This window comes from Capsicum annuum, unplaced genomic scaffold, assembly GCF_002878395.1.
Source record: "Capsicum annuum cultivar UCD-10X-F1 unplaced genomic scaffold, UCD10Xv1.1 ctg997, whole genome shotgun sequence".
NCBI classification, from domain to species: Eukaryota; Viridiplantae; Streptophyta; class Magnoliopsida; order Solanales; family Solanaceae; genus Capsicum; species Capsicum annuum.
Genome location: NW_025896065.1, coordinates 3,189,712 through 3,217,439, shown reverse-complemented (window position 1 = coordinate 3,217,439; position 27,728 = coordinate 3,189,712).

Here is a 27,728-nt window from a genome sequence, read left to right as displayed (position 1 = left end):
GCAAAACTTGATTATCTTAGAAGGGAATGATGAGCAAGTGAGTAGGAAATATGAGATCACGAGAGGATTCTAGGAAGTAATGAAGAAGGAGTAAGTTGAGAACAGGTAAAAAGAGATATCACATGAACAAGGAAAGAAAGACATGGCTCGAAGGCAACAAGAGTTGACTAAGATTGATGAGCCAAATGGTTGCTTGAAAGTTGTGGACAAGGAACATTTACTTGTGGGACTAGTTAACTGTAAGACCCCACAGAATTCTAAGCTTAACTCAGTCTCTTAGAGCTTTATGAGGAGTTCCAGACTTAGAAAATTTTAACTGTGTATTCATACTTAGAGTTATCTTAGCCTTCGTAATTTGGAAATCATTTTTCATGACGCTTATGACTTTTAAATATCGTCTTTTTGGTTGATTCATGATCCGGAATGTTAGTAGTTATTTTCAAACAAGTTTTGAATTTTTCAGACCTCTTTTGATTTAATTTTAGGAGTCCAAACCAGTGGGTCAACGTGATCTCTACGCGCCACATCACTTATCGCATTGATAAATTTTGTTTCCAGCTTCAAGTGTCAAATTCTAGTGAGTCAACGCAAACTCAATCCAGTGCATCAGCCATAGCGTCAACCCCAGTGATGTAATTCGTTGGCCTACGCATTATCGGACCCATTTTCATTCATTAAAAAGCCATATCCTCAGGGGTAGTTGTGTCTTTTCCCACCTTATGTCAGCCTCCAAAACAAAAGATTAAGCCCCTTTAGAGGGAAAATCCATTCATTCTTCTTAAAATTTCTCAAGAAGGAAACCCAAGGACCTCTAATTTATGATTCACTCTTCAAGAACACTACCTCATTCTTCGCAAATTTGAATACCAAGGTAAGTGAATTGTTCATCCAAGGGTCTCCTTCCACCCTTGGAGTTCAAGAAACTCTTTTAAAATACAAGTTAATTTATTTCATGGATTTCATGTTTGATCTTAAATGTATTAATGATTATGATATTAATGGTGATCTAATTCCATGTTTTGTCCCAAGTTTCATGCAAATTAGTTAAATGTGAATAAAATTTTGTGAACTACATGTCAAGTTGAATGTAGAATCTATGATATTACTAGATGTTTATTGATATGTGAAATACCCATGCTCCCCAAGTATTTGTAAAAATGCTTATGTGAATTGACTAGTCCAAGCATAACACATCATTATGTGATTTCAATCATGCACAAGCTCATGCATAATAAGTATTTTAAAAAAATGTCTAAGTGAATGCATTATTAGCAAGCTAGTACCATTATTCTACTAAAGTCATGCAGTGATTTACTTTTTATGCTATAGAGTCCTGGGGGTATTTAATACCCAACAATTTAGCTGTATATCTAGAGCCAGTGTTAGTTATAAAATAGTATCAGTTATATCACTATCTGTGGTTCGATAATTATTTCAGGACTCATTTAGTAATCAGTTCAGAAACCCGCGAGCTCAGTTCAGTTCAGTTAGTTAAAAAAATTAATAACAATTCAGTACAGCCTCGAACAATTTAGAAATCAGTCTAGTGTCTATTCAGTTGGGAGTAGAATTCAAAACCGAGTGAACCCAAGGATAGGGACTCATCTGCCAGTAGAGTGTGTGATCCTTAGAAGCAGTTCTTGCATTCCAGAACTATGTAGCCAGCGTAGGTTGAAACATCAACTTGCCAGTTGAGAGTTGATGAGGTTTTTTAACCTACCAGTTGAGGGTACCACTGTTCTTATTCATAGCACCTGCCAGATGTGGGTGACTCAGCTTGTCTTTACCCATGGCACGATATTGACACCATCCAGCTGGGGTTACTAGTTCTACCCCAATCAGATCAGAGAGGGGCATGTCGGTTAGATGATTACTTCCCATAGTCTCAGTTTCAGTTCCAGTCTCAGTATAGAACTCAGTTCAGTTCTATAGAAATTAGGAATATCAAACACAGTCACCTAGTTCAGTATGAAACTCAGAATAGTTCCAAAGAATCAAGATTGTCAGATACAGTCACTCAGTTAATAGTGATACAACATTAGTAAACTAACATATGAGTAAACTAGTGATTCAGAACTCAGTATTAAGTGTTACCATAACCTTAATTACAATTTAAGCATTCATGCTTGTACTCTCTTTCAGTTATGTTCATGTTATTCAATCAGTTATTGTTCATGCATATGAACTCATACATATCATCCTACCTCACTTAGTACACCAGTACGTTCAAAGTACTGACGCACACTTTTCTTTTGAGCTATGATGTCTTATATCATAGGTTCAGACGCACAGACTCCTAATCATACTAGTAGCCCTAACCTTTCAGCATTAGATTTAGTGGTGATTCTTCATAGTTCGGGGATATGATTATTACTTTAGTATATCAATTTATTAGTTTTTAGTAGTCGGGGTTAGTTGAGGGTTTGTCCCAACCACTCCTTATTCAGACATTTAGAGGATTTTAATACTAGAGTAATTTTTTAGACAGATGTTCAATTTACAGTATTGCTTTTCAGTATTCAATAATTGATTTTTAGCTTTGAACCTTATGGATATTTTTTCCTAAATTTTGTATTTTAAAGTATTGATACTCAGTTATTGCAGAAGGTACTATTCATGTATTAGCTTGTGGTCTTTTGGGATTATAAACACCGTGTAGCATCCGGGGTACAGACTCGGGGCATTTTAAACTGGTATCAGATCCTATGGTTCAACAGTATCCTAGGAAGTCTGAAAGCTGCATCACGTAGAGTCTTGTGCATGGGTGTGTAGTGCGCTACACTTATGGAAAGGAGACTATGACATATTTTAGGAAAAGTTTCCATTCTTTTAGTATTTATGTCATGCGAGTGAGCACAAGCTCAAGTTAAACTCTCTGTCTAATCCAAGTTTCTCTTCTGTTTACAGAATATGCCTCTAAAGAGGACTAAGGGAAGAGGAATGGGAGACCATCCCACACCTCAGCCCGTCCAGCCAGATCCTCTGGATGAATATGTCTCCCACGCTAAATTCAGAACAACTTTTACCATCCTAGCTCATTCTGTGGCAGCTAAGAATAAATGCCCAGCTATTGTTCAGGAAAACCTTGTGGCCAATACTATTGCAGCTAGGATTCAGGATTTTACCTAAATGAACCCTCCATCTTTTACTAGGTCTAAGTCAGATGAGGACCCTCAGGAATTTCTTGATCAGTTGCAAAACTTTACAGATATTATGGGGGTGACTACTATTGAGAGTGCTGAGTTGGCCACATATCAGTTTTAGGATATGTCTCACTCATGGTTTAAATAGTGAAAAGTAGAAAGGGTCATAGATGCAAGGTCCATAGAGTGGGAGGAGTTTGCCACTACTTTTATAGATAGGTTCTTCCCACTGGAGTTGAGGGAAGCGAAGGTTTCAGATTTTATTAATTTGAAGTAGGGCAACATGAAACAGAAAGAGTACTCTCTAAAGTTTACTCAATTATCTAGATACGCTCCTCAAGTGGTGGCAGATAGTAGATCTAGGATGAGTAAGTTTGTGTTTGGGATTTCTAGCAGTGTGGTTAAGGAGTATAGAAGATCAATGCTGATTAAGGAGATGGACATATCCAGGCTCATTGTCCATTCTCAACAGATAGAGGAGGCTAAGAATAAGGAGAAGGTGATGGAGAACAAGAGAGCGAGAACAAGTAGTTTCAACTTCGCTCAGCCTAAGTCAGAAGGTGGGAATCATTCTCATTTTTGCCCAAAATCCTCAGTTCCATCTTTATGCTCAGCCAGTGCTCTAGTGCTAAAATTTAGAGATGGCAACAAATACAGGGCGCCAGGTCCTAAGCCTCAAGATAGTGTCAACAACACCCAAACCAATATCCTTAGCCAAAAATATGGCAGAAACCACTAGGGTCTCTGCAGGGCTGATTGTGATATCTGTTTTGGGTGTGGCAAGCTAGGTAACAGAGTCTGAGATTGTCCCCAGTTAGGTTCCCAGGGTCAGTATAACCATCCCTCAGCTCAATTCGGTTGCTTGAATCAACAGGGTGCCACTTCCAGTGCTACCGGTTGGCAACACCTAAACAGACTCTATTCCATTTAGTCCTGGCAGGATCAGGAAAGTTCTCCTGAAGTGGTCACCGGTACATTGCAATTTTATCATTTATATGTTTATGCTTTGCTAGATCCAAGAGCTTATTTATCCTTTGTAACTCCATAAATAGTTTTCGACTTCAGAGTCAGTCCCGAAATCATAGTAGAGCCTTTCTCAGTCTCTACCCAAGTGGATAAATCCATCATAGCCCGGCGGGTATATAGGAACTGTCCGATTATGGTATCTCAGAAAGTCACTTCAGTAGGCTTAGTAGAATTACAGATGACAGATTTTGATATCATTATCGGCATAGATTGGATCAATTCATGCTATGCTTCAGTTGACTGTAGAAATAGAATTGTCCAGTTTTAGTTTCCAAATTAGCTTATCCTAGAGTGGAGAGGTAGTACTTCAGCACTTATGGGTCAGCTTTTTTCCTACCTAAGGGCAAGAAAAATGATATCTAAGGGATATGAATACCATCTCGTTCGAGTTCAAGATGCTAGTTTAGAAACCCCTAATCTCGAATCAGTGTCAGTAGCATATGAATTCCTAGATGTATTTCCTGAAGATCTTTCTGGTGTTCCTCTTGAAAGAGAAGTTGACTTTGAAATAGACCTTTTTCTAGATACTCAGCCTATCTCTATTCTGCCATATAAATTAGATCTAGAAGAAATCAAGGAGTTAAAAGAAAAATTGAAGGATATATTTGATAAGGGATTCATCTGACCCAGCGTATCCCCGTGGGGTGCACCAATTTTATTCGTGCATAAGAAAGACGGTTCTGTCAGAAAGTGTATTGACTACTACCAGTTAAATAAAGTCATGATTAAGAACAAGTATCCACTTCCCAGTTTGATGACTTATTTGACCAACTTTAGGAGGCCATTTACTTATCTAAGATAGACCTTAGATCAGGCTATCATCAGCTCAATGTCAGGGAATGCGACATCCTAAAAATAGCCTTCAGAACTCGATATGGTCACTTTGAATTCTTTGTTATGTCATTTGGTCTTACCAATGACTGAAAAGCTTTTATCGACTTGATGGACCGTGTATTCAAGCAGTATTTGGACATGTTCATCATAGTATTCATAGATGACATTCTTGTCTACTCCTACAGTGAAAATGACCATGCAGATCATCTCAAAATAGTATTACAAACTCTCAAAAACCATAAGCTATTCGCCACATTTGATAAATGTGAATTTTAGCTAAGGTCAGTAGCTTTTCTCGGCCATATCATTTTTGGTGATGGCATTAGAGTTGATCATCAAAAGACTAAGGCGATGAGGAACTGGACCAGACCTATTTCTCCATCAGACATCAGCAGTTTCATGGGCTTGGCCGGCTACGACCGATGGTTTGTTGAGGGGCTTTTATCTATTGCATCCCTATGTCTAGGATCACTTAAAATAAAGTAAAATTCCAGTGGTCAAATTCTTGTGAGAAGAATTTTCAGGTGTTGAAGACTCAACTCGCTACAACCCAGTTTTGAGTCTACCAGATGGTATAGATGGCCTTGTTATGTATAATGATGCTCCAGAGTTGGTTGGGGTGTGTTTTGATGCAAAGAGGTAAGGTCATAGCCTATGCCTCTACACAGCTTAAGCTCTATGAAAAAAACTATCCAACTCGTGATCTTGAGTTAGCAGCAGTAGTATTTGCCTTAAAGATTTGGAGGCACTATTTGTATAGAGTACACGGTGATTTGTTCACTGACCATAAGATCCTGTAGTATGTAAGCTATGAGAAAGACCTAAACCTCTATTAGATAAGCTAGTTAGGATTATTGAAACACTATGAAATAAGTGTTCTGTATTATCCGAGCAAGACCAATGTAGTGGTTGATTCTCTAAGTACAATGTCTATGGGTAGTGTTGCTTATGTTAAAAATAGTAAGAAAAAGTTAGCTCAGGAAGTTCATCAAATTGCTCGACTAAGTGTCCGCTTAGTCGATTTAACAAAAGGTAGTGTATGGGTATAAAGTATTTCAGAATTATCCCTAGTTTCCGAGGTGAAGGAAAAGAAAGATAGGGATCCAAGTCTAGCTAAGTTGAAAGAATCAGTCACAGAGCGAAAGGTTGAGGTTTTTTCCCAAGAGGGAGATGGTGTTCTACATTATCAGAGTCACCTATGTGTGCCAGATGTAGATAACCTAAGACAATGGGTTCTTGCAGAATCATATGGTGCACGATTCTCTATTCAATCAGGGGCCACTAACATGTACCATGATTTGCGAAAGATCTATTGTGGAGTGGGATGAAAAAAGACATTGTAGAGTTTGCAACCAAATGGTCCACATGTTAGTAGGTTAATATCGAGCATCAGAAGCCTAGTGAGGCTATCTAGGAGTTCAGTATTCCCACTTGTGATGATTTTACCTCATACTTGTCGTCAGCATAATTCAGTTTTGGTCATTGTAGATAGGATGACCAAATCAGCTTATTTCCTACTAGTCCATAAGTCTTTTTCAGCTTAGGACTATGCCAAACTCTATGTCAGATAGTTGGACAGATTGCATGGAGTTACATTATCTATTATCTTAGATAGAGGTACGCAGTTCACCTCTTATTTCTGGAAGCATTTCAAAAGGGGCTTGGTACCTAGGTCCACCTCAGTACAGCCTGTCAACCTCTGATAGATGGTCAACCAGAAATGATTATTTATACTTTAGAAGATATACTATGAGCGTGTGTGATAGACTCTAAAGGTATTTGGGATGACCACTTGCCTTTGATTGAATTTTTATATAACAATAGCTATTGTCCCAGCATTCAGATAGCCTCATTTGAGGTGCTTTATAGAAGGAGATGTAGGTCTCCTATTATTTGGTTTGAGGTAGGTAAGGCCATAATGGTAGGTCCTAACTTGGTATTTGATACCTTGGAAAAGGTTCAGTTGATCAGATAAAGGCTTAAGACAACTCAAAGCAGACAAAAACCGTATGCTGATGTGCGCAGAAATGATCTAGAGTATGAGATTGGTGATCACGTATATTTGAAAATCTCTTCTATGAAATAAGTGAATAAGTATGGCAAGAAGGGGAAGATCTGTCCCCGATATGTCGGTCCTTACAAAATTCTCAGTCATTTCATAAAGGTAGCTTACGAGCTTGAGTTACCTTCAGACATAGCTCAGTGCATCCAGTGTTTTATGTTACCTTGCTTAACAAGTGCATGGGTGATCCAACAATCGTAGTCCCAATATAGGGCCTAGATATTTAGAACAGTCTCTCTTAGGAAGAGGTCCTAGATGAAATCCTTCACTATTAGATTCCCAAACTGAGGAACAAAGAAGTTCCTCCATTAAAAGTTCTCTGGCGGAACCAGTCGGTTAAGGGAGCTAGTTGGGAAGCAGAGGCAGATATGCAGACCAAGTATCCTTACCTCCTCTCCACAAACATAGACTCAACCCAATGTAATAATTTGCTTTGAACTTATTCAGTACCACGCTTAAATTTTCCTTTATAGACTTGGTACCAGTTACCATTGCATATTTAGTTCTATCTACATGAATTAGATATGCATGTTCAGTATGAGAAACTCAGCTTATTAACAATCCCAGTCTTGCATCATGAATCATGTTCAGCTATGTACTCATACATCAGATATGTATGTTCAGTATGAAATTTCAGCATATTAGTAGTGTCAATTATGAAATCATGTTGCAGTTGTGCATATCCAGTGTCTAAATTTAGTCTATCAGTATTCTCAGCCTACTCAGTCTCATTCGAGGATGAATGTTCCTAAGGGGGAGATATTGTAAGACCCCACAGAATTCTAAGTCTAACTTTGTCTCTTAGAGCTTTATGAGGGGTCCCAGACTTAGAAAATTCTAACTATGTATTCATACTTAGAGTTATTTTAGCTTTTCTAAGTTGGTAATTCTTTTTCATTACCCTTATGACTTTTAAATATCGACTTTATGGTTGATTCGTGATCAAGAATGTTAGTAGTTATTTTCGGACAAGTTTTGGATTTTTCGGAACTCGTTTGGTTAAAGTTAGGGAGTCCAAATCAGTGGCTCCGCACGCTCAATGCGCCGTATCACCTATACCATTGATAAATGTTGTTCCCATCTTTCAGTGTCAAATTACAGTGAGTCAATGTGGCCTCAACGTAATGCGTCGGCCATAGTGTAGACACCACCGACGCGATTTATTGGCCTGCGTGTTACTGGATCTATTTCCAGTCATTAAAAAGTCGTGTCCTCAAGGATAATTAGGTCTTTTCCCACCTTATATCAGCCCCCAAAACAAGAGATTAAGCCCTTTTAGAGGAAAAATCCATTTATTCTTCTCATAATTTCTCAAGAAGCTACCTTAGGACCTACAATTCAAGATTCAACGTTCAAGAACACTCCTTCATTCTTCTCAAATTTGAATACAAAGGTAAGTGAAGTGTTTATCCAAGGGTCTCCTTGGACTTCAAAAAACTCTTTTAAAATTCAAGTTAATTGATTTCATAGATTTCATGTTGGATCTTGAATGTATTAATGATTATGAAGTTAATGGTGATCTAATTCCATGATTTTTCCAAAGTTTCATGCAAATAAGTTAAATGTGAATTAAATTTTGTGAACTACATGTTGAACTCATGAATTACAAGTTGAATGAAGAATCCATGATATTACTAGATGTTTATTGATATGTGAAATACCCATGCCCCCCAAGTGTTTGCAAAAATGCTTATGTGAATTGAATAGTCCAAGCATAACATGTCATTATGCGTTTTCAATCATACACAAGCTCATGTATATCAAGTGTTTGACAAAAATTTCTTAGTGGATGTATTATTAGTAAGCTAGTACTATTATGTCACTAAAGTCATGCAGTGATTTACTTTTCATGCTATCAAGTCCTGGAGGAATTTAATACCCCACTGTAAATCTAGAGCCAGTGTCAGTTATAAAATAGTATAAGTTATATCACGATCAGTGGTTTGGTAATCATTTCAGGACTCAGTTAGTAATCATTTCAGAACCCAGCAAGCTCTATTTAGTTTAGTCATTTAACAGAATTAATAATGAATTAGTCCAGCCTAGAACAGTTTAGAAATTCATCCAATGTCTATTCAGTTGGGAGTTGGATTTTGCATTGAGTGAACCCAAGGATGGGGACTTACCTGCTAGCAGAGGGTATGATCCTTAGAAGTAGTCCTTGCGTTCCACAACTACGTAGCCAGTGTAGGTTGAGACATCTTCTTGAAAGTTAAGGGTTGATAAGGTGTTTTAACCTGCCAGTTGAGGGTACGACTGTTCTCATTCAGAGCTCCTTCCAAATGTGGGTGACTCATCTTGTCTTTACCCGTGGCATGGTACTGACACCCTTCCAGCTAGGGTTATAATTTGGAACCCAATTAGATCAGAGAGCGGAAGGTCGGTTAGATAATTACTTCCTACAGTCTCTATTTCAGTTCCAATTTTAGTATAGAAATAAATTTAGTTCTATAGAAATCAGGACTGTCAAAGACATTCACTCAGTTCTGTATGGAACTCAGAATAGTTCCACAGAATCAGGAAACTCTATTAGATACAGTCACTTAGTTAAAAATAATACAACATCAGTAAACTTAGATATCAGTAAACCAGTGATTCAGAACTCAGTATTCCATATTACCATGACCTCAGTTACAGTTTAAACATTCATGCATGTACTCTCTTTTAGTTATGGTCATGTTATTCAGTCAGTTATTGTTCATGCATATCATCCTGCCTTACTCAGCATACCAGTAAATTTAAAGTACTACTGCATACTTTTTTTTATGTTATGATGTCTTATATCATAAGTTCAGACACACGGACTCCTGATCATACTTAGCAACCCAGACCTTTCAGTAGCAGATTTTATGGTGAGTCCTCATAGTTTGAGGACATAATTATTACATTAGTATTTTAGTTTATCAGTTTTCAGTAGTCAGGGTAAGTTCGGGGTTTGTCCTATCAACTCCTTATTCAGACAGTTAGAGGCTTTTCAAACTAGAGTGAGTTTTTAGACAGATGTTAAATTTTTAGTATTCCGTAATTGATTTCCAGTTTTGAACCTTATGGCTATTTTCACCTAAATTTTGCATTTTATAGTATTATTATTCAGTTATTGCAGCAAGTACTAGTTATGGGTTAGCTTGTGGTTCTTCACGAACATAAGACACATATTACATTCGGGGTAGAGACTAGGGGCGTTACATTAATAGAAATACCTTGTCACCCATAAATACTAGCATTTTACCTAACATCAACCCTTCTTTTATGAAGTTTTAAGAACGTATACTTCCAAAGGAGTATCCAAAAAGAGTTCCTTACAAACACATGCTTTATGATCTAATGGAGTTCTTGGCTAAGAATTCCAACTTCGGGAATTATGATGAAGAAATGACTCAAGGAAGTAGACTTGAAATTCTCTTTTATGATGAAAGCATCCCAAAGGAGCAAATGCGCTCTCTGATGAAGACCATGGTGAAGACAATTCCTCTCCTGAGCTACAAGGTGACATTGTTATCTTTTACACTTCTTTAAACCTAGAATGTCGTGATGTCTCTAGTAGCCACATGAGTGTAGTTGGTGGATTTCCTAAAGTAGATTTTTATCAGTCCTCCCTTTGTGATACTCTTGGTTTGCTAAGTTTCATGATGATCAAGTTCTTGTTATAAGTAAGCAAGAACTAGTTGATTCTATAAATGAGAGAATTGATTCTTCAAGTAAGATCAATTTATTTTCACGTAGTGCTCACACTTATGACATGAATGAGGTCCCATCGCTAAGTGATGAGAGTAGGCACACACTAGTTTACACTTGTTAAAACAAAGGTGATTCACTATTTTCATATGAGTTGTTAACAACTAAAGAAGAAGTGTATAATGATCAACTTAGTAGTGAGTATACTCTACTACTTAAGCATGTGTGTGGCATACATGGTGAGCCACAAGTTAGAGATAGTGTTGATAGAGTTGATCATGTGAATGGAAATATTGTGAATCATGACATGTATCATTTTGAGAGTTAACTTTAATGATTAAACTCTTTACCTTTGAAAAGTAATGCTCTCTCAAAGAATGATGTCTCGGGTCAAAATAATGAAATCGCTCTTTCCATGACACCTAGTGATGTGCAATATGATGTGTTTAAAAGGAATTATAGTCTGCTTAAGATTCTCATGTTATCCCATTTCTTTAAATAGATTTAGAATATAGGATTGGGTGAAGATTGTGCTAACTATTCAATTCTTAAAAGTGATCTCTTATTTTTAAAGAAGAATGATCAATTGGGACATGATATCTTGGACTTACTTGAATACTTGAGGAACCCAACTAGTGACTGTTCATATGAAAATTATTTTTATTATGATCCTATGTATGAAACCCTACCCTTGTTTGATAAATGTGGGAATGAAGTTCTTGATACTTGTGGTAACTTGTGTCATGATCCCTTTGATGTTAGTATTGGTATGTGTCTACTTGAGGATTCTTTCCTTGAAAGAGAAGGTATTAATTGCTTGGAAAATGCTTCTTCTTCTACTAGGTGTATCTCTATTGATATGAATACTCATGGTTATGATCTTTATTATAATAGTAATTATATGCATGAGGACATCTTAGTTAAAGTTAATCTGAGTGAGAATTTCACCTTTTGGCTAAGTGAGTATTGCCCCTTGATCCATGTTCTTGGCTACTTCTCTTATTTGTCCCTAGTGATATATTGGGATGTTGTGATTTCTATACATCCAACTTGGTGCTTGGTGAAGATGATAAGTAAGTGTGATTGAGGATGTTGGTATCCTTCCCTATAATGGAAAGTCTTTCTTGGGGACTTACAAACCACTTGATAGACTCAAGTTATGAATGGGAGGCATTTCCTATAAAAATGAGTATTCTTTAAGGAAGGAGAGCAAAGAAAAGATCCAAGAGAGTACACTATTGTGTGTTTTCCTTCTTGTCTAAGGTGTCACTGCATGTAGCTCAAAGAGAGAGTTTCCACTTGAAAATACTTAGGATAAACTCCATTTATGTGACACCCTTCTCTCTGAGTTGTTTACAATTTGTGACTCCTTTCTTAAAGGTGTTTCATTCTTGATGACCCTAGAGTAAATATTTCTTTACCTCTTTGGGGTGTTTCTTATATACTTGTGTACTTGTTTGACACACTTGTGCTTAAGTTGTGAGGACCATAACTTGTGGGTCCTAAGTTGATTATTTGTTGGTGGAAGAGTCCATGGGTGTCAAAGGCTTATTTCCACCTTCCTCAGGTTAGGCTTATTGAAGTATCTTATGGAACCCTTGGGAGCATATCTACCACTGTAACTAGAGGGAACCCAACTCCTTAAAACAACAAATTATTTTGGGTTGGTATGGTTTCTAGTAGGGGCCCTATCCTTTCTAGTAGCATGGCTCCATTGATGAAATCCCTCTTCTTGGAGAGTTATTTGAAAGAAAATTGTTGTATGTGCTTAACTGTTTTGATTCCATCCCTGTGTCCATTATGTGTTAAATATTTTGAGTCAAATGTCATTCTTAGAGGTAATAATACCTTGGTTGATGCTTTTATGCATGATTTCTCTTTATACTACCTTTTTTTTCTATGATTATGTCCTTGTTAGTTGTGGTAATATTTTACAGGGAGGTAGAAAACTTGATGAATGGTCTATTTGGTTTAGTAATAATTCTTTATGGGTCATTCACATCTTTGTCTCCTGAATTTGTGGAATTTTGAACCATTGGTGGTACCACTCTTGGTGTGGTCTCTTGAAGAGAGAACCAAGTAGCTGAGTCTCATGGCTCCCAAGTTGAATGTAGTCTTACCTTCTTGGTTTGCTCATGTCATTCTGACCTTTTTGTTTTCCTTATCTCTTAATAATTGTCATAGTCATTTCCATTACCTTTTCAATAAGCTTTTTCCATGAATAAAATAAAGGATCCTTGGTTATATATTAAGTGTGTACAACCTTGACATGATGCTGTGATTATTTGTGCTAATCCAGAATGCGAGAAGGGGATAAAAGTTCTATTGGAAGGGACATGTGCCCAATATGCCTTGGAGGTGCACCTGACCTGCTCTAGCGGATCACGAGCAAGTCAAAATACTTTCATCCATTCTAGAAATTCCCTTGAAGTGTTCCACAACTATCCCAAAGATGGTATAATGGGCTGCGTTGCTTCATTAATGTAAGTGGGTCACTATTGGGCCCACTATAATATGTTGAACCATAGACTATAAATAGATTAGCTTAGTATTTATGTCATTAGTTTTGTTTTAGTAATGACGATACGAAAACACTTGAGAGAGTGAGTGAGATAGCTTGGAAAACCTTTTATTGACATTTGTTTAAAAACGGTGATTGTAAGGGTGTTTCGATTCTCTTGCAGTCAACATAAGAGATTAGGTGCTTGTTGACTATTGATTTGGGGGTTTTTTGAATTTAATATACTCATTTGTTCCTATTTCTTTCTATCTTCTTTTGCCAATCTATCTATTATCTATCCTTTTATCCCTTTACTTTCTGTATTTTAATTTCGCCATTTCTTTAGTGTTTCTGTTTTTTCTCATCTTCGCAGATTACTCTCGTATCAATCACATCTCAGGTTTCCCATTTTCCATAACGACTTTGATGGAATACTATCCAGGGTCTCTAACGGTTTCCTCCCACAATCAGCATCACTCTATAGCTCTTTCATCTACTTTTGACTCATCACAGTTGCTGTTCATTACTTCATCGAATGGTCTGCTGTCGACCTAACCCTTTAATCCATTAACCAACTCTTATAAAGTGTCTTGCAACTTATCATAACTGTTTCTTTCCTTCAATGTTAGAGTTTTGATTTAGTGCTTCAAAACTATCATATTTTTCTTCCTTCTCTCTTAAACTTTTAAGGAGTGCGTCCACCTTTTTCATAACTTCTTGATCACCTTCATCTATATGTTTAAGATGAAAAGATGAAATACTTGAAGAAAAATTATGGTGAGGAATTTTACAGAGCTGTTGCAACGTCTTTGGAAGAGAGTAACAATTACAACCGGAGTGGAAGACACATCAATCTCAGAGCATAGGAATTATGCAGTCAATAAGAAAACTTTTATGGGGGATGGATTTATCCTTTCATGTGCTTTGCCTTACCTCTTTAGGAAGCAGCCAAAAGAATGGGGTGGGTGTGATAACAATCCAAAATCACAATGACACCTGAACGATGTCCTTTCACAATGTTTCAGAATGTTCTCTTCAATAACAACTCATAACTTAATTTGTTGTGTGTTCCCAGAAACTACATGTTAGACCATGCACTTCATCCAGTAGTCAGAAACAGGCTTCGAAATATCTGTGAACGGCAACACCAATCTCTAAATGAACTGCTCAAAATCCATGACGACCTTCTTGATCAACCTCGGGTTTTGAAGATCCATGACTTGGGGAGTTCATGTCCTGTATTTCTTCTGCTTTTGATGGGATGAAATTATACATGAAATGTTTCTTAATAATAAAAATAGAAAAATGTGTTTGATGAATTATTATAGTGTTGAGTAAAAGTGGATAGAGATTTACGCGATGTTTTGGTATTAAATTTGGAAAGTATTTGACACTATAAATTATTTTCTTAATATATCTTTGGTATAGGTTACATTAATAAGATGTAAATTCGCTGAACAAAATAAACATTTTTTGACATTCAATTAATGCCTTTACAAATTGTGACTAGTCATATTTTAACGTTTTCTCATAAGTTTCCTTCTCCGTCTCCTCCTCCTCCTCCTACTAGTAGTAGTCCCATCCTCAAACAGGTTATAAATGTAATTACAAGTAATTTTATTTAATAGAATTGATGATAAAAAATAATTAATCAGTTATAGTAAATTAAATTACACTAATGATTAATATATTTGATCTATCACGTACACAAGCAGGATACTTAAAATATAGGAATAATACATAAATATGACCCTAAACTTGACACCAAATTATAACATTGACCTTAAATTTTCATAGTTCACAAGTAGGCCCTTTAACTATACAAAACCTGAAAAAAAAGACACTCCGATTTTTCAACTACACGCGTGTACCTCACTCTCTTTGACGTGGATTACTAATCCACTCATGTGGTGCCACCTAATAAAAAAAACACGTTATATGTATGACATTTAACTTTTTCAGAGGGCAAATTGGTCCTTTAACTATACAAAAGCTGAGCAAAAAAACCCTTCAATTCCATCTCGAACGTGCGCCGTTGTGCATGCACAATACGCGTTTTGCCACATAGGATTAGGGTGTTTATTTTTTCAGGTTTTAAATAGTTAAAGACCCTATTTGTGCACTGTCAAAGTTTAAAGTCAATGTTATAATTTGGTGTCAAGTTTAGGGTCATATTTATGTATTATGCCAAAAATATAACTGTGAGTATTTCTATTTATTAGTATCACACTTAGATTCGTTTTACACTAATAAAATAATAGAAAAATAGTTGTATTTATTTTGCATTTGTAAAGATTGTAATTTTAATATTTAATCTAGACAATTTAATCAGTTTGAGGAAGTAATTAATGGCTAATGATTTTCCTAATTTTTTTCCGCATGTTTTTGGTTGGGTGATACAAATTCTCCAATCTGAATATAATAGAGTAGGTGTCTGCATGATTTATTTAGCGGGGTCGTGAGAAATCGATAATGTATTTGTAGCCAATTAAACTATGGAGATTTGTCAAGTTTGTGGTTATAAGTCTGGCGATCCATCAAAATTTGCATTGAGCTAAGTGTTTCCAAAATCTGACAATTTGTTAGGACTCAAGGTTTGTCAATTAATATTGGTATTCCCTCAAAAGATAGGTATTGATTTATCTAGGCACTTCTCTTGTTAAAAATTTGCTAGGCCTTAGCTATATCTAAAATATCTAGATAGCCGTAATCCTTAGAGGAAAAATTTAGCACCAATATTGGTTCTTCTCACAATCATTAAAGTTCTTTGGTGAGAAACAAGATGACTATGGATAACAACTAATCTCTATCGGGAATGACCAAAATGTGGATACGATGATGGCATCAATTCTAGTGCACTCAAACAAGAACTTTGACATAGATAATGTCAAAAATGGTGATACGAGCGCAAAGAGTTGGGAAGGCAAGATTCACGACGATAAGCTGACATCCCCTTTGAGCTTCATTAGCCCCTAAATTTTTACCTAACCGTGCCTTGATAGTTCCACCATTAACTGTAAAACATGTTACTACTTAGATGAGTACTCCAAATAATAATATTGCGAACAATGATCATCTTAATGAACTTGTAATTAATAATGTTAGAAAATTGGACTCTCTTACATATGTTAACACTAGTAGGAATTATAAGTTGTTACAGGTAGCAAATTTGTCAAAATAATCTACAAAATGCAGATTCTTTCGAGGACTGAGAGGATGATGAATTGTTGGATAACTATTTTTCTAATGCTGCTAGGTACGTCGACATCTCTCCTTGATAACAAAGAAGTAGAAAATACTAAAATAAAAACAAAACTTTAGGTAGGCATCATAATTGAGATGATAAAGTGTATGAGTATTTTATCTCAAAACAACTACTAATGAGAGTATGCAAAGCAGGTCACAAAGTTCAACAGAACAAAGAAAAACTAATTGAATTTCAAGACCTCTTCATTAGGTTAGAGGAAGGAGACAACGGGAAGAACCAGTCTGGAAAATTTATGGCAGGTTAAGAAGGTCATTACAGATATTGAGCAGTCCATCTAGAAAATGGTGTTGCCATCCGCGGACATTTCCAAGCATGTTTTTGACTATAGGATGAAGGGCGTGGTCAAACATGTAGTTAAAGGGAACACACAACATGTTAAGTAATGGGATGTTACAAAAGAGAACATTTCTAAAAATTAACGAAGGACTTATGTGCAGATGTTATTACGAGTTTGGAGTTGTTATCACACCCACCCCATTATTGGGGCTACCTAAAGAGCTAAGGAAAAGAACATGAAAGCATCAATCCGGTCTTCTCATATTTTTTCCACGGGTTTAATGACACAATAAATCCTGCCTCCGGAGCAGATTTCTCATTGATTGCATAATTTTAGAGCTTTGAGATTATGTATCTTCTACTCAGGTTGTAATCGTTAATCTTTATCAAAGCTACCATGAGAGCTTTATAATCTTCCTCACCATAATTTTTCTTCAAGTCTTTCATATTTTTATCTACATCATCTATCACATTATCATAACGACTTTGATGGGATGCCATCCTAGGTCACCAAGAAATTTCTCCCACAATGAGCATAACTCCATAGCTCTTTCATCTGCTTCTGACTCATCATATTTTCTCTTCATTACTTCATGGAATGGTCTATTGTCTCTCCCATCAAACTAGCACCAATTGGACCAACTCTTTGTAGTTCCTTTAAGCCATTCACAAACTCTTTTTAAGTGTCTTGCAGCTGATCAATACTATTTCTTTCCTCCACTAATAGAATTTGATTTTATGATTCCAAATCATTGTATTCTTTTTCCTTTTATCTTAATCTTTTAAGGTGTGTTTCCACCTTTTTTGGAACTTCTTGATCACCTTCATTTCTAATATGTTTCATCACGTTCAAAGATTATGCACATGTTTGCAAGGATTTGTTTACATATCTAAATTTAGCGTTGGTGATAAAATCCTCACAAGCAAGTGCATAATACTTGAATGTGATGAAACATATTGAAAATGAAGGTGATAAAGAATTTATGAAAAAGGTGGAAGCACTCATTAAAAGTTTAAGAGAGAAGGAAGAAGAATACGATGGTTTGGAAGAACTAAATCAAACTCTGATACTAAAGGAAAGAAACAATAATTATGAGCAGCATAACACTCAAAGAATTGGTTAATGGCTTAAAGGAGTGATCAAGAGTTGTTCCTATTGATGTTAAGAGGATGAACAACAGACTATTCCATGAAGCGATAAGGAGAAACTAAAATGAGTCAAATGCAGATTAAAGAGGTATGGAGTTATGTTCATTGTGGGATGAAAACCTCAGAGACCATGGATGGAATCACATCAAAGTCTTTATGGTTAATGACAAATTTATGAACGCGATGGATAATGAATATGAAAAGCTGAAAGACTTGAAGAAAAATTATGGTGAGGAAGTTTACAAAGCTTCCACAACAACTTTGATAGATATTAATGATTACAATCCGAAAGGAAGATACATCATGTCAGAGCTTTGGAATTACATAGTCAAGAAGAAAGATATTCTGGAGGAAGGAGTTACTGTGTTACTTAACCTGTGGAAAAAGATGAGACTGCTCAACAATTTTTTAATGGACTGTTCAAAATTCATGATGACTTTCTTGATCTATTATGGGTTTTACAGATCAACGACTGGCTGGGAGTTGATGTCTCGATTTCTGCCGCTTTTGATTGGATGAAATTATCCATGAAATTAAGTAGATAGGAATTGATAGGTTTGTTTTGATATTAAATTTGGAAGGTATATGATTGTAAATTATTTTCCTAATAAAGCTTCAGTAAAAGATTACATAATTTAGATGTAAATGTAAACATTTTAGACATTAGTTTAGTGTCTTTCAAAATTTTGATCAGTCATATTTTAATTTTATCTCATCAATTGTTACTACTACTACTGCTACTTGATTTTATGTATCCCGTCTACAAGTAGATTACTTAATCTAATTAAATGTAATTTTATTTGATAGAATGGATAATAAGAAATAACTAATCAGCTATAATAAATTAAATTACACTAATTATTAATTATATTTGATGTATCTCGTTCACAAGCAAGTTACTTAAAATAAAATTATGGGTAATTCTATTTTATAGTATTTTTTACACTCTTGGTGTCTATTTACACTAATAGAAAAATAAAAAAATAATTGCATTTATTTTGCATTTGTAAAGATTGTATTTTTTTTTTGTTTCATCTAGATGGTTGATTCATTTTGAGGTATTAATTATTGGCTAAGTATTTTCATAATTGTCTTCCACATGTGTTTTGTTGGGTGATACGGGTTTCCAATTTGAGTAGGATAGAGTTGGTCCCTGTACAATCCAATAGCTGGGTTATGAGAGATAGGTAAAGGATTTGTAGCCAATTCAATTATGAAGATCTATCAAGATTTGCGGTTATAATTCTTGATATCCATCGAAATTTGTGATGATCCAAGTGTTTCCGTATTCTGACAATTTGTTAGGAGTTAAGAATTGACAATTAATATTCATATTCCCTAAAAAAGTTAGCTATTGATTTAGCTAGGCACTTCTCTCATTAAAACTTAGCTATGGATTAGCTATACATAACATTCCTAGTTAAACCATAATCCTTGGAGGAAAAATTTAGTGCCAATATTGGTCCTTCTCACAAAAAACTCAGCTCAAAATTTCTTTATAAAAAAATCCCTTTATTTGAATAAATTATGAGATAGAATATGTTTTTAGGGAATAGGACATTTTTCAACCCAACCTTGAAGAGTATGATGTCATGGTTCACCTTCTCTCGATTATCGAGCTTCAAGACCAATTCTTGGACTTCATCATAATAGGCCAAGGTACTCTTTCTTCCTTGCCGCAAGTTATATAAATTCGCATGCTGCTCGTGTCGATACCTCTTTTGCACATACTTTTGTCTCATGAGTCCCTTCAATACATCCCATGGGGGTGGTTGTCTATTATTCATTGCATTTCCAAACCTCTTGACACAATCCCACCACGTATTGGCATACCCTTCAAAGTGGGCTATGTCATAGCAACTCTTCTTATCTTTGGCGATATCATTAACTTGGAGAATCCTTTCTCAAGAGGAATCCTATGAGAGATAAGCTTCATGATCACTCTCTCCTTTGAAAGTCGAAAGACTAACCTTGATGGAATTGATACCCACATCTCGATCCCTATTACCTTGTTGGTTCCATTGATCATAACCTTGGGGCTGGTTTTCTAAGTTTCCTCTACCATTAGGCGCCGTTCCAAATCTTTCTCCTTGATCTTGATAACCTATTTGTCCATATATCTACCTCTCATATCCTCTATCAATATGTTGGCTTCATCGAATGCTCATGTAACACCCTGCATTTTTGAACTAGAAATCGAATCATCTTTGTAACACCCCGCAAGAATCCTCTACGTGTTAGCTCCTAGTAGTATGCTTATAGAATTGAAAAGAGTAGAAATTTTTTTCTAAGTGTAAAAAGGGACTTAGAATCATTTTGAGTTTCCAAACTTCGGGGATTTTATTTTTGGCCTTTCCAACCTCTGTTTCTTGATTTTTTTGTTGATATATGATGGGTCAAGTCAATAGTACATCTTGGGTGCATTTCGGGCACATCTTGGGTGCATTTCAGTGGCATAAGACAATGGTTTGAAATACTCCCGCATTTCGGGTGCATTTTAGGACCCAATTTCAGGGTCAACTTCCAATGATCTTAACTTCCTGTATATAATTAACTGGGAGATATTCTATATATAAAATGAAATAACTTTGAGTCTTCTTTCCTATGCAATTGGTTTCATCCAAATCCAACATCTGAGTAAGAAGTTATGCCCAATTTACTTCAGCCTGTCAACTGAGGGATAGCTGCAACCATGTTTGTTTCTTTAGGGGTATTTTAGTCCTTTCACTCACCCCTTTAACATCTTAAACACGGGATTTTAATCCCAATTGATAAAAATATAGCCATTATCTTAAAAATTCTCAAGAACAACAACCTTTAGTCCTAAAACAAAATCAAGATTCCTCAAAATTAAATCGTAGAAATTCGAAAATAATTCAAGATTCAGGATACCCATTGCGAGGGCTAAAAGATGCATCCATCAATCATACGTATAGCATCTCAAAAGCTAGAGTTCATTCAAAATTTTCTAATTTAAGGTACGTAGTGTTTTTCTAAAATTTCATGGGCATGAAATCATGTTTTTAAGAAAAGGGTTTTGGATTTATGATTAAATTCATCCTTTAGAAGCATTGATGATATTGTTTTGACCTTTAGGACTTCACCCCAAAGTGATTTGAAGTTATATATATATGTAAGCATATGTTTTAAGGTTGATGATTTAATTTAGAGCATGACTCATGAAAAATCTCTCTCTTATTATGATTTTTCTTTACTTATTATATGTTATGAATTGTTTTGAATACATCTCGAAAAGCATTATATGAAATGCCTTAAGTATTGTTATATTTGGATTATGATTTTTATTTCAAAAGATAGGGTAGTTTATGTTGATAAATGTTGAAAATATTCATTTAATGGAAAGAGTTGCATCATTTGTAAAGATTACACGACCAGCACTTGTTTATGGAAAGGATGAGAATTTTTGCATAGTTTTGATTTATGTTTTTGGAACATGAAATCTCTTATACTAATTGCATGTTTGGGTGGTCTGAACTATGTTTTAGTGAAAGAATCATGCATGATACATTATGGCTAAGAAATAGGACTTGCAAGTCTTGGTGTGACGACACCAATTCAGATAATGCCATAGTTATTCAGAATAGAATAGAATGCATATTTCCAATCAAATTTTTCAGATGTTGAAATTAGAATAATGTACGATTAGAACATGATAAATTGGGCATAAAGAGAGTTCAGGTGGTTCCCTAAAGAGGGCATGAGTTCAGACAACTCATTGCTCAAAATCGTGAATTGCAGATTTTGGTATATTATTATATGCTGGCCTAGTGCCCTGTGGCGTATCAGACTCAGACACTCCAACCCTTACGGCACACTCGGGTTGGGGGCTTCCTCATCGAGTTAATGGAGGATTCCATATAGCCCATGGAATATCAGACTTGTAGGAGAGTACCACCTAATTCAGAAGTAATAAAAAGGTCAAAGAAACTGCATTGATAGAAAGGTTTTATGATTATCAGAAATATCTGTGTGTTTTGAATTAATATCTTTCATGATATTTTATGACTTGCTCTAAACTATTTTATTTATATAAAAGCTTTATTTTGGATTTGCTCTGCGTACTAGTACATTTGTATTGACCCCCTACCTCCTAGGGTCTAAAGCTCAGTTCAGGAGTCATGCTAAGCTGTAGAGTTTTTAGACAGTAGGGATTTGTACAATTGGTGAGCCTTCTTTATTACAGAAGGCCTATGTCTTCCAGATTATGTCACTTATTAGGGTTTTGGTCTACTGGGGGCCTTGTCCCAGTTTTCAGATGGTTGTTATTTTCAGATATAGTAGAGATTTCTCGAACTTGTTCAGATGTAGTTTAGTTGATATTGGGGTTTTATCCTTCTTTGTTAAATTAAATCCAGGGTATGACCATGTTTCCGTATTAGATTATATTTTTGCATCTTCTTTATTTCATATGAATGTTGTGCATGATTACTAGATATAGTAGAACGTTTGGGCCTTCATGGTTTGGGATATCCATCACGGTCAAGGCCCCGATTTGAGTCATGACAAACTTGGTATTAGAGCACGGTTCATGGTCCCAGGGTGTCTACGAAATCGCATCGCCTAGAGTATTGTTTATAGGTGTGTAGCATGCCACACATATTGTCACGACCCGAACTAGGGCCTGGCCCTGACGGACATCCCGAACCCTGAGGGCCCAAAACATCCCTCTCTATCTGGTAAGCATGCACACATTCATATAAATAAACAAGATGCGGAAAATTTATATGCTACGAAAACATGGTTAATTCAGAATTCAGCATAAGTACGAAAATTGAAAATCAACTACATCTAATAACATCTGACTCAGTCTGCAAAATCTTTACTACAGGAAAATATGACAACTGTCTAAAAACTGGGACAAGGCCCCTAGTAGACCAAAACAATAATAAGGGACATAATCTGAAAGAAGGGCCTTCTGGAATAGAGAAGGCTCACCAACTAATCACTGCAACTGTATATGACAAATCTAGTACCTTTATGGACCCCTAGACTGAGCCTTAGAACCTGAAGGGAGGAGGGAGGGTCAATATACATGTACTGGTACGCAAATAAATCTAAAATAAAGATTATATTTAAATAAACTAGTTTGGGAAACAACTTTGTCAAAACATTATACATCAAGTGGCTTTCAAAACACATGGGTGTATTTCTGCATAATATGTGACCTGCCTATCAATGCAAGTTCTGATCTGCATATTACTTCTGAGTTAGGTGACACTCCCCTACAATTCTTATATTCCACGAGTAGTATGGAATCTTCCATTGACTCGGAGGGGAAGCCCCCAACCCAAGTGTGCCACAAGGGTTTGAGTTCCTTAATATGATATGCCATAGGGCTCCAGGCCAACGTAATAAATAAACTCGGATCAGAAAATCATGGTTTTGGGCGATGAGTTGTTTAATACTGACGCCTTCTTTGAGGAACCACCTAAACTCTCTTTATGCCCAATTTTATTCTGTTCTAAATCATGCATGTTTGTAGTTTCAACATCTGAAAAAGTCTGATTTCGAACATGCATTAAATTTGTTCTGAATTATCATAGCATAATCTGAATTGGTGTAGTCACACCAAGACTTGCAAGTCCTATTTTTTTATCCATAATGGATCATGCATAATTCTTTCATTAAAACACAGTTCAGACCACCCAAACATGCAAACAATATAAGAGATTTCATGTTCCGAGAACACTAGTCAAGACTACGCTGAGATTGTTCAAACATATGGTGGTTATGTGCTTTTGGCCAAATCATGTACTCTTTCATTATATGAATGTTTTCAACATTTGTTAATATGCACGACCCTCTCTTTCAAATTTAAAACCATAAATCAATTTGTAGCATTATTCAAGATATTTTGTATCATGCTTTTCAAGATACATTCAAAACAATCAATATCATAAAAAAAATTGGGAAAATTATACCAAGAGAGGGATTCAGGTGCGTTATGCTCTCAATTCATTCATAAATCATAAAACATATGCATACGTATATATATAATTTCAAATCAATTTGGAAAAGGTCAAAAGACCAAAACAATACCGTCAAGATTTCTAAAATATGAATATATTCATAAATCTGAAAACCCCTTTCATAAAATCATTATTTTTATGCCCATGAGATTTTTATAAAAACCCTGCGTACCTCAAAATAGGAAAACAATGGGTGTTTCTTGAAGCCTATAATCTGGGGATTTCGAATCTTCAATTGATTTTGAAAACCAACGGTTGAATCTTATGTTTCTTGAAGTTCTTGTTTGAAGCTCTAGAGAGGATTCTTGATGATTTTGATAAAAGTAGGGTTAAGTTGCTCAACATACCCTAAATCCTTTGTTTGGACGGTTTTAAAGTCTAGGGAAAAGTTAAAATTATCATTAATGACTCCTCAAGGGAACTGGAATTTGAACTTAAAAACTCGATTTCTGGTGCCACCGCAACGCGCCACAATCGCGGTGGTCCAATGGAATTCGACCAGTGGGAAATTAAGTGCCTCCGCGATGTGCCATCATCGTGGAGGCCTACTAGAATTTGATGATTCTCAATTTGAACCTCTCCGTGACGCGCTAGACACCAAAATGATGATGTTTACAATAGGAACTTTAAATTATTCATAACTTCTTCACCGAGGGTTCGTTTTGGACGAATCTTATATCATTGGAAAGCTAATTCAGTCATCTATGTAATGAAAGGTTGAACTCTAGGAAATTCCACATGAAAATTAATTTAAATCATTCTAAAAGATAATTCCTAGACTTTTCATGGACAGAATTTAGCTAAGAAGACGTCGGGGTGTTACAATATCCCCCCTTTGGGATCATTTACCCCCGAATGATGATGCAGAAAACAGACAATCACAAATCCAAGCATACGAAAGAATAGAAAGATTAAGGTAAGGGTTGTACCTTCAACTTCGTCATCTACTGGGTCAAAAAGGTGTGGTTATCTTGCTCTCATGTCATCCTCTGATTCCCAAGTGGCTTCTTCAACTTTTTGAATCTCCACAACACCTTAATTGAAACTATTTCTTTACTTTTCAATTCCGGACATGAACACCTAGGATTGCAATAGGTTCCTCTTCGTATAATAAGGGGGCTATCACCTTGATCTCTTCTATAGGCAACACCAAAGAATGGTCTCTAATGCATTTCTTCAACATAGATATGTGAAATAGCGGATGGACAAAACCCAAACTGGGAGGAAATTCTAACTCATATGCAACACCACCTATTCTCCTCAAAATCTGATATGGTTCTATATAGAGAGGACTCAATTTACCTTTCTTCCCAAATCATATGACTCCCTTCATAGGAGAAACTTTTAGAAATACCCAATCACCGACCTCAAACTCTAAATCTCCTCTCCTAACATCGACATCAGATTTCTGACAACTCTTAGCTGTCTTAAGTTGTTTTCTGATGACTTTAACATCCTGCATTGCTTGATGAACAAGATCGGGCCCAAATATTTGCATCTCACCTACTTCATACTATCCTATAGGAAACCTACACCTTCTCCCATACAGTGCCTCAAATAGTGCTATCTTAATACAGGAATGGAAACTTTGATTATACGCTATCAACGGTAAGTGCTCTACCCAACTACCTTTAAAATCAATCACACAGGCCCTCAACATGTCCTCAAGGGTTTGAACAGTGCATTCGGCCTACCCATAGGTCTGAGGGTGAAAAGCAGTGCTTAGGTTCACTTGGGTACCTAATCCTTTCTGGAAGGATCTCCAAAACTGAGAAGAGAACTGTGTACTTCGACCAGATATGATGGACACAGGCGCCCCGTGCAAATTAACTATTTCTGCAATGAACATCTTAGCATAATCCTCTCCTAAATAGTTAGTCCTGACAGGCAGTAAATGGGCTGACTTGGTCAGTGTATCTATAATCACCCAAATAGAATCATACTGGTGTCAGGACTTCGGGAGCCCTGTAATGAAGTCTACATTAATCATATCCCACTTTTACAAGGGCAAAGCTATCTCTTGGGAAGAACCAGCTGGCCTATGTGTTGTACTATAACTTGTTGACAATTCAAACACTTGGAAACAAAGTTATCCACATCACACTTCATATTATTCCACCTATACAAAGATTTCAGATCCTGGTACATCTTAGTAGAGCCTGGGTAAACAATATACCTCGAAGTGTGAGCTTCGTTAAGGATTATATTCCGCAAATCATCCACATCTGGTACACATAATCTACCATAAAATCTTAAAATACCATCACCACCGATCTCAAATAACATCACTTTCTGCTGACCCATATCATTCTTAATTTGCATCAAGATAGGATCCTCAACCTGCTTCTTTTTAACTTCCACACAAAGGGAAGACGTAGCTATCACATGAACAACTATTCCCCCATCTTCAGAATCTAAGAGTCGCACTCCTAGATTTGCAAGCCAGTGAATATCTTTCTCCATTTCTCTTTTCCCTTCCTTCACATGAGAAAGACTACCCATAGACAATTGCTGAGGGCTTCGGCTACCATATTTGCGTTACCCGGATGATAGCAAAGGCTCATGTCATAGTCTTTCAAAATCTCCATCCAATGCCTTTGCCTGACATTTAGTTCCTTCTGTGATAAAACATACTGTAAACTCTTATGGTCAGTGAAAATATCAACATGCACCCCATAAAGATAATGCCTCCAAATTCTAAGCGCAAACACCATAGCTGCTAATTCCAAATCGCGAGTGGGGTAGTTCTACTCATACACATTTAACTTCCTAGATGAATAAGCCAACACATTTCTGAGCTGCGTAAGTACACACCCAAGTCCCACATAGGACGCATCACAGTACACAACAAAACCCTCTGTACCTTCCGAAGGAGTCAAAATAGGAGCCGTAGTCAACCTATCTTTCAAATTCTCAAAACTATTCTCATAAGAGTCAAACCATAAAAACTTCACCTTTTTCTAAGTCAACTTAGTAAGTGGAGCAGCTATAGAAGAGAAAATCTCTACAAACCTCCGATAATACCCTGCCAAACCCAAGAAACTCTAAATGTTGGATGGAGTCGTGGGTCTGGGCCATTTCTTTACTGCCTGAATCTTTTGGGGATCAACTTTAATCCCTTCACTAGACACAATGTGCCCTAAGAAAGTAATAGCAGTTAGCTAGAATTCACACTTAGAGAATTTTCCATACAACTTATGATATTTGAGGGTTTGAAGAACAGTGCGGAGGTGATTGGCATGATCCTCCTCACTTTTAGAGTAAACCAATATTCCATCAATAAAAACAATGACAAACAGGTCTAGGAACTAACAGAAAACCCTATTCATTAGGTCCACGAAAGTTGCAGAGTTGTTGGTCAACCCGAAGGACATGACTAAGAATTCCTAATGACCATATCTGGTTCAGAAGGCTATTTTAGGAATGTATAACTTCCTAACTTTCAACTGATGATATCCCAAACAAAGGTTTATTTTTGAAAAACATGTAGCACCCTGAAGATGATAAAAAAGGTCATCGATTCTAGGAAGAGGATATTTATTTTTCACTGTGACCTTATTTAACTTGCGATAATCTATGCACATACGGGGAACCATCTTTCTTTCGCATGAAGAGTACAGGTGCACCCCAAGGAGAAACACTAGGTCTAATAAAACCCTTATCTAGGAGATCTACTAGTTGTTCTTTCAACTTTTTTAACTCTTGCCGAGCCATTCTATATGACAGAATAGAAATAGGATGGGTATTTGGCAACACATTAATGCCAAAATCTATCTCCCTATCAGTTGGAATTCCTGGTAGATCA